An 8,089-nucleotide genomic window follows, 5' to 3' on the forward strand; every position below is an offset into this window, starting at 1 on the left:
GGAGGAGTTGGTCTTTTTACCAATAATAACTCAGGAGCTGTCTGCTGGAGTTGGTGGCCATTTAGAACCCAGCAGGGAGGAATTCATCGAGCCAATTCCAGTAGTGGATGTTGCTGTGCAGATAGACGATGCTGTAGTGGGTGGCCAATTAGAATCAAGAAGGGTGGAATTCATCGAGACATCATTGGTAGCAGAGGATGCTGTGCAGCTAGAGCCTAGAATTGACGTGGTGTCAAGCGGTAATATCCCAGTAGCAGAAGGAGAGGTGCAGATAGACACGGTAGATTTGCAGATGGAGTCCAAATCTGAGGATGAAGGTAAGTATCACCACCCAGGTAAACAAAAAGATGATTATTCTGATTCTGATTTAGTAGTTAGGAAGTCTCCAAGTAAGCGTTTGTTACGTAGGTCCTATAGGGTTCCTAGCAAGCCCTCTAAGTAGAATCCTTGATTAATAATTTGTTATTTTGGAACATCCGTGGCCTTGGTACCTCGAGGAAACGTTTGAAGGGGCTTGTACGTGAGCTGCAGCCTATTATTCTTTTTATTGCAGAACCGTTTAGGGATGATTCTCATTTGAACTATTGGAATACGTTTCTTGAATTTGATGAGTGTCTTTCTAATGCAAATCAGGATGGTAAGCTTTGGTGTTTTTGGAAGGCGGGTTTGAAGGTGGAGGTTATGGGTGTTTCGGATCAACACTTTACTATGCTAATTAACTCTAGCTTATTGATCTCTTCGGTTTATGCAAAGTGTCGGTTTTTAGATCGGAGGCCTTTGTGGTCTAATTTACTTGGTGTTAATAGTTTACAGTTTCCTCATGTGATTATTGGGGATTTTAATGTCATTTGTAATGATAATGAAAGAAGAGGTGGAAATCCTAGGATGCTAATTGCAATGGAGGATTTTTGTTCCTTTATTGATGATGGCAGATTTGTTGAGATGCCTTTTTCAGGTAATGGCTTTTCTTGGTGCAACGGTCGATTAGGAATGGCGCGTTCTTGGGCTAGACTGGATAGAGCTTTATGTAATTCCAAGTTTAAGGATCTTTATCCGTCGGGTAGAATTCAATATCTTCCTAGGAGGACTTCAGATCACTCCCCTATGGTATTGGGTCACTTGGTTTCATCTGCTAGGTATGGTCAAACCTCTTTTAAATTTCAATATATGTGGACTAATCATGAAAATTTTTGGAGATGTGTTTCTAGTTCTTGGCAGGTGGAGGTTAATGGTACGGGTTTGTGGAAGCTAGCTGCTAAATTGAAGAGGTTAAAATTGGTTCTTAAATCTTGGAACAAGGAAGTGTTTGGCTGGACAGGAAAGCATATTAAAGAGTTAGAAGCTAAAGTGGAGGAAGGTGAATTAAGACTTCAGGAATGTTACTCAGAGGATGTTGAAGCTGATGTTTTAGCGAACAAGGTTGAGCTTGATGTCTGGTTACAAAGGGAAGAGTCTCGTATTGCTTAACAAGTTAAACAAAAGTGGGTATCGCAAGGTGAGGTTTCGACTGCTTTCTTTAAAGCTTTGCAGAATAACAAACATAATATGGTAGTAGAAATGAAGCTCTCTGATGGCAGAGTGCTTAACTCGCCTGAAGATATCCATGAGGCTGCGTGTGTTTATTTTGAGGATTTCCTCAAAGCTAAAGCAACCAGTTCTGTGCCAGATCTGGTTGGGTTAATTTCTGAGAAAGTTTCGGAGGAGGAAAATAAATTTTTTGGTAGTATCCCGTCGGTTAGGGAAGTAAAAGATGCACTTTTTTCTATTCCGGTGGATAGTAGTCCGGGGCCGAATGGATTTGGCTCGGGTTTTTTTCAGCATTGTTGGTCCTTGGTGTATCAAGATTTATTGGAAGCAGTTAGTGATTTTTTTGGCGGGGCTGTCTTACCAAGGTTTTACTCTGCCTCTTTTATTGTCTTAATTCCTAAAGTTCAGAATCCTACGTCGTTTGGGAATTTTAGGCCCATTAGTCTGTGTTCAGTGGTCTATAAAATTTGTTCTAAAATTTTAGTGAACAGATTTACTTCAGTTTTCAGTAGGATTATTTCTATGGAACAGGGTGCTTTTTGCCTGGTAGAAGTATTTTTGAAAATATTAGTCTTACTCAGGAGCTTATTCATGATATAAACAAGCCTATTAGAGGAGGTAATATTATGATGAAAATTGATTTTGCAAAAGCTTATGACACTATTGACTGGGGTTTTTTAAGTCATATTTTGAAAGCTTTTGGGTTTTCCCCGAAGGTTTGTCATTTGTTAGCTCAATGTGTTACTACACCTTGGTATTCTGTGGTTATGAATGGTGTCGCCAAAGGTTTTTTCAAGGGTGGACGTGGTCTCCGTCAAGGAGATCCTCTATCTCCTTACTTGTTCATTTTGGTAGAAGAAGTTCTCTCTCGGTTGTTAAAAAATAAATTTGAAATGGGGAGAATTAAAAGTTTTTCTCATCCTAGGCATGGTCCTGTTATTTCTCATCTTTTATATGCTGATGACATGGTAATTTTTGCTAATGGAGGAAGGTCTTCAGTTTCGAAAATTGTTGAAGTTCTTCGTATTTATGCTGAGTGGTCTGGTCAACAGGTAAATAGTGCCAAGTCTTCAATCTTCTTTTCTAAAAGAATTAATTCTGTTAGACGTAGACACCTTTTATTGAATACACAGTTCACGGAAGGGGTGTTCCCGGTCAAGTACTTAGGGGTGCCTATTGTTTCTAGTAGATTAAAGTTAATTCATTTTCAGGATGTTATTCAAAACATTCGAAAGAAGATTGAAGGTTGGAAGGTGAGTTTTCTCTCCACAGGGGCGAGAGTCATTTTATTAAAGCATGTGTTGTCGAGTATGCCTATTCATTTGTTATCTGTGATGCAGGTTCCGAAATTAGTGTTGCTTCAGTTTAATAAATTATTTAGCACTTTTTTTTGGGGCTCATTTAATGGGAATCCCAAGAGAAAATGGATTAAATGGGACAATTTATGCAAACCTGTTGATGAAGGAGGGGTTGGTTTGAGAAGTTTTGTTGATGTACAAAGATCTTTGCATCTTAAATTTGCCTGGAATTTGTTAAGTTCAGATTCTTTATGGAAAAGATTTTTTTGTGCTAAATACTTGCATGGTCAGCATCCGATTGAGCTTAATCCTTCGAGAGGCTCTAGGTTTTGGAAAGCTATTGTAAAATAAATTCCTCTTGTTCTTTCACGTTCCAGGTGGAAGATTAGGGAGGGGAACGTGTCGTTCTGGAGAGACAATTGGCTAAATTCGGGTCCTCTTATGGAGCAGTATCAGATGGTGGGTGATCCGGAATTGAAGGTGAAAGCTTGTATGATTAATAATAATTGGGATATGGAGCAACTTGAGCAGCTAGTAGGGTCTGAAAAAATGGAGGATATTGTCAATGAAGTTAGTAGTAGGAGGAATGGTAAGGATCAGCTTATTTGGTTGGAAAATTCGGATGGGTCTTTCACGACCAAAACTGCCTGGTCTTTTGTTCGGATCCGTAATCCTAGTTGTCAATGGTCGGATTGGATTTGGAATTCAGCTTTACCTAAGAAGTTTTCTGTGCTTATGTGGAAGGCCTTAAACTCATGCCTTGCAGTGGATGATCGTATAAGGAGAATTGGTGTGCCTTTAGCATCGAAATGTGAATGTTGTAGGGACGGGGCCATAGAGGATATTAATCATGTGTTATATAGTGGTAATATTGCTAAGGCTATTTGGAAGTTTAGTTCTAATATTTTGGGTATTTCGTTTGTCCCGAATCGGTCTTGGAGGGCAACTGTTGAGGCATGGTTCCGTAGAGCTTCGAAGTCCTCTCAGTTAGGTATTCTTATGGGAGTTATTCCTGTCATTATCACTTGGAATTTATGGATATGGAGATGTACAGCGAGAATGGAAGGTAGGAAGGAGAAGGTTCAGGTTTTATGGAGATTGATAAAGTATTGGATTAATTGGGTGGGTATTAAGATTCTTAAGGATTCCCGGCTTGTGGATAAGGATGTAATGATATTGAAGTCTTTGAATCTTCCTATTAATTTTAAAAAAAGAGGGGTTTCTATGGCAGTTAGATGGGAGAGACCGAAGAAAGATTGGTTTAAACTGAATGTGGACGGAAGTAGTATTAATAACCCTGGTAATTTGGGTGCAGGAGGAGTAGTAAGAAATGAGTTTGGGAAGATGGTTTTTGCGTTTGCTGAATCCATTGGGAGTGGTAGTAATAATCTTGCGGAAGTTATTGCCTTAAGAAGAGGGATTGAACATTGTAAACATTTGGGGATTAATAATATTAATATTGAAATGGACTCGCTTTTGGTTGTTAATTGGGTTCAGGACAGAAGATGTACTCTTTGGTACCTAGAGGATTTTTGGGAAGATATTATGAATATGTTGGCAGAGATGAATTTCTCTATTAAACATATTTATAGGGAAGGTAATAAGGCTGCAGATTTTTTGGCTCGATTGGGTAGTAATGGGGTCTCTCATGAGTGGTTAGGGCAGACGGATGTTCCTCATCTATTAAGAGGTATTCTTAGAACTGATTCCTGTGGTTTGGCTTATCTCAGGTAGTGTGGTTGTATTTAGGATTGAGTGTTAGTTCTCTTATTTTCTTAATTTTCCTTTATATTGTTTATTTGAGTTTTGAGTTGGTGTCTGGTGCTTGGGGCTTATTTGGTCTTTCTTATTATTGTAAAGTCCCGAGTACATATGTTTGTTACCACAGTATTCCTCCACCACAAGTGAGGGCTTATTAATAAAATTGGGTGGGGATTACTATTGGACAGGTGATTTCTCACTCTTTGATAAAAAAAAAAAAGGCCCAATAAAATCTTCCTAAGAATAATGGGCCCAGTAATTACAAAACTACTTATCCCAAATTTAACATGTCTTTCAAAATACGTTCATATCGTTCGGGTTTCAACTTAACCCATAATCCAAAAGTCATTCCACACCCATATTAATGTTACTTCAAAAGATTATAAAGAACATAAGTAACATCATTTGATCATTTCCCTAATGTCCACCATCACCAACAGAACAAGTTCTAAGTAGAAAATGATCAGTTCTATTTTGTTATCAAAAGTGAGTTCGTCATCAACTATCTTCGACCAAGTTGATTTGCCTTCTCCATCCTATTCAGCTACTTCCTGTCCTGTCCAACTTCTACCATTATGGGGTTGGAATGGTCATGGGACTACCACGGTGAGATTCCTTGAAATCTCAGTAAGTTATGCCACAAACATATATAGATATAATATAAACCTAATTAAGGTAAATATGAGCATGTAGTCCATCATCATGGAAAGTTAAGGAGTCCCCACAACATTCCTATGACATGTTGCCACAAATTTTATACGGGTAGAGCGACTCCTCGTGATGATTGGGGTGGAACGTATTGGCCTCACTTGATAAACAGGTAGAAAGATTCCCTGAATTGATCATGTCTAACACTAGTTTTAAATTATGGACTTAGATTTATTATTATTATTATTATTATTATTATTATTATTATTAAAAAAATATGTTTTGTAGAGATGGTGATTTTGTTTGATTGGGTTTATTCCACTCTCTCCAGCCCGAATATCTCTCAATCCTTTTTTTTCTTTTTTCTAGAAAAGCACTTCATTTCATAAAGGCATAACACCTTGATATAGGTTACAATAGTGTTGATCAATGAAAATTACATTCTCAATGATAGGAGGAACACTATTCCACCAAATGAACATATTTTCAATGGACCAGGCATGTCTTGCAAGTTGATGGGCAGCCTCATTTGTGAATCTGCTGCTATGTTGAATATTGCACTGAGGGAAAGTTTGCATCAAACCTTTGACATCTACTACCACAAATCTTATAGTTGCATAAGACTCAGATGATCTGTTAACCTCTTCTACTAGGAACAAACAATCACTTTCGATAATCAGCTTAGGGATGCCCATACTCATGCACAATTGAAGTCCCCTCAATAAGGCCACAGGTTTTACTTGTTTTGGTTCCAGAAAAATAGTTTCAACTCTACTAACTACCATAAGCACTTCGCCCATGTGATTCCTCATAACAATACCCATACCAGCTTTATTTAAATCAAAGAAGAGAGCCCCATCAATATTTAGCTTAAGAGAGTCTTCTAGAGGGGGTGACCATCTGTACAACAGGTTTTTAGAATTAGGAAGCCCCAACTTATGCCTAACCACAGCACTATGCAATTTCTTTGTAAAAGCAAAGCCAATAACTTGCTGAGGTGGTAAAGCAATTTGTTCATGAACCATCTTGTTCCTTTTGAATTGAAAGGCCCAAACCATCAAGAAAAAATCAACAAGTTCCTCAGTAGAGCCTTTAAAGAGAATATCCATTGCAGTAGTGATAAAAGAGCTGATTTGGCCTCCATTTTGAATAACAGAAAACTTGCGCATTAGAAATTCATGGATGGAAAGGCATAATACCAACACATGGCTCAAATCCTCAATTGGATGTTGACAAAAACAAAATTGCCCCTCGATGTCTAGTTTTCTCTTAAGTAGATTGGCCTTAGTTGGTAAGCTGTCTTTACATGCTCTCCAAGAAAAAACCTTAACCTTATGGGGAACTTTTAACTTCGGAGCAGTCCAGAACTTTTTCATCAAAGCCCCATTAGAGGACTCCCCATGTTCAGGTTCCAAGCAAGTTTTAAATTATCTGTAAGCACTTTTGACAGAGAAAGATCCTGACTTTTCATGTTCCCACATCCACTCATCTACTGCTCTAGTATGACAAGGATGCAAACTGATAACAACATCCACAATGTTTGGATTGAATAGAGCTCTGACTTTTGCAAGGTCCCACCACTTAGTACTTGGATCAATAAGAGATAAAACTTGATTGTCCAATTGGCAAAGTTGTTCAATACTCTGCTCATCTTCCAGTTCTTGTCTCAAGTTTCGAAATCTAGGCATCCAAGCATCATTTATATTGGTAACCAACGGATGTACATGCATTAAAACCCTCACATATATACTCTCTTTCTCCACAATATCCCTCCCTCATGCCACTGCCAGCCCCACATTGAAATTGAAAGCCATCGTAGCATCCTACTCTAACCAAGGCAGCCACCTCATCAGAAAGAAACTACGATAGAACACGCCGATGGTAGGTCTCCCTCCCTCCACGAAGGCGTTATCAGAATATACCTTTGTCTTATTTTATTTTATGTCTCATGTACTGAGTTGAGGTTGTGGGTTTGCTTTTGGCCACCGTCGACTGCCACAGGGAAGTCAGAACACCACTCGAGCAATATAGAAACCGCCGAACAGTCATCCTTCGTCAAACTTCCACTATTCCGGTAAGCCCCACCGAGATATCCTTTTCTTGTTAATTTCTTGGTTCAATGGTAAGCCCAGCCACACCACCGTCGTAGTCCTCAACTCAGCCTCAGCCCCAGCTCTATCGTGTGCTTTCTCCCTTGGTGAGTCTTGAGCTCCCTTTTGTCACACGGTGCTCACTCACAAATGATATTAACTGTATTTGTAAAGCACAAAAGTATCCACAGACCTTGAAGCCTCATTTACCTTACTGCCCTTTTTGCTCTATCACATTTCCTCAATTGAAAGGTGTTTCCTAACCTTCCATATGTTTCAATAGAGTATGCTTCACGTCTTGGCCTCTTAATGTTTTGGACTTGTATTATTTTAAGTAGGCTTTGAGTTTTAAGTTGGGATGATCTTCTTTACGTGGGTTGGGCTTAAATTTTAAGTTAAGCCTAATCTTACTTGGATAAATATGTTAGCCCATAAACTCTATTTTTTATAGAAAATATCCTTGTTTGGTTACGTAGTTTAGATTAGATGAGATGAGATATTTTGTTGAAAGTTAAATAAAATATTGTTATAATATTATTTTTTAATATTATTTTTATTTTGAGATTTGAAAAAGTTGAATTGTTTATTATATTTTGTGTGTGAGTTTAGAAACATTGTAATGATTATATGAGATGAGATAATTTGGTTTTGTGTAACCAAACCAGCCCTAAGGGTTTTAAATTACATTAATAAGTATTAAATTATGATTAGCCTATAGTAATCATTTACAAGGATTTTAATATTAAGTATTTTTTTTTTATAACA

Source organism: Juglans regia, chromosome 12 (assembly GCF_001411555.2).
Source record: "Juglans regia cultivar Chandler chromosome 12, Walnut 2.0, whole genome shotgun sequence".
Taxonomy (NCBI): Eukaryota; Viridiplantae; Streptophyta; class Magnoliopsida; order Fagales; family Juglandaceae; genus Juglans; species Juglans regia.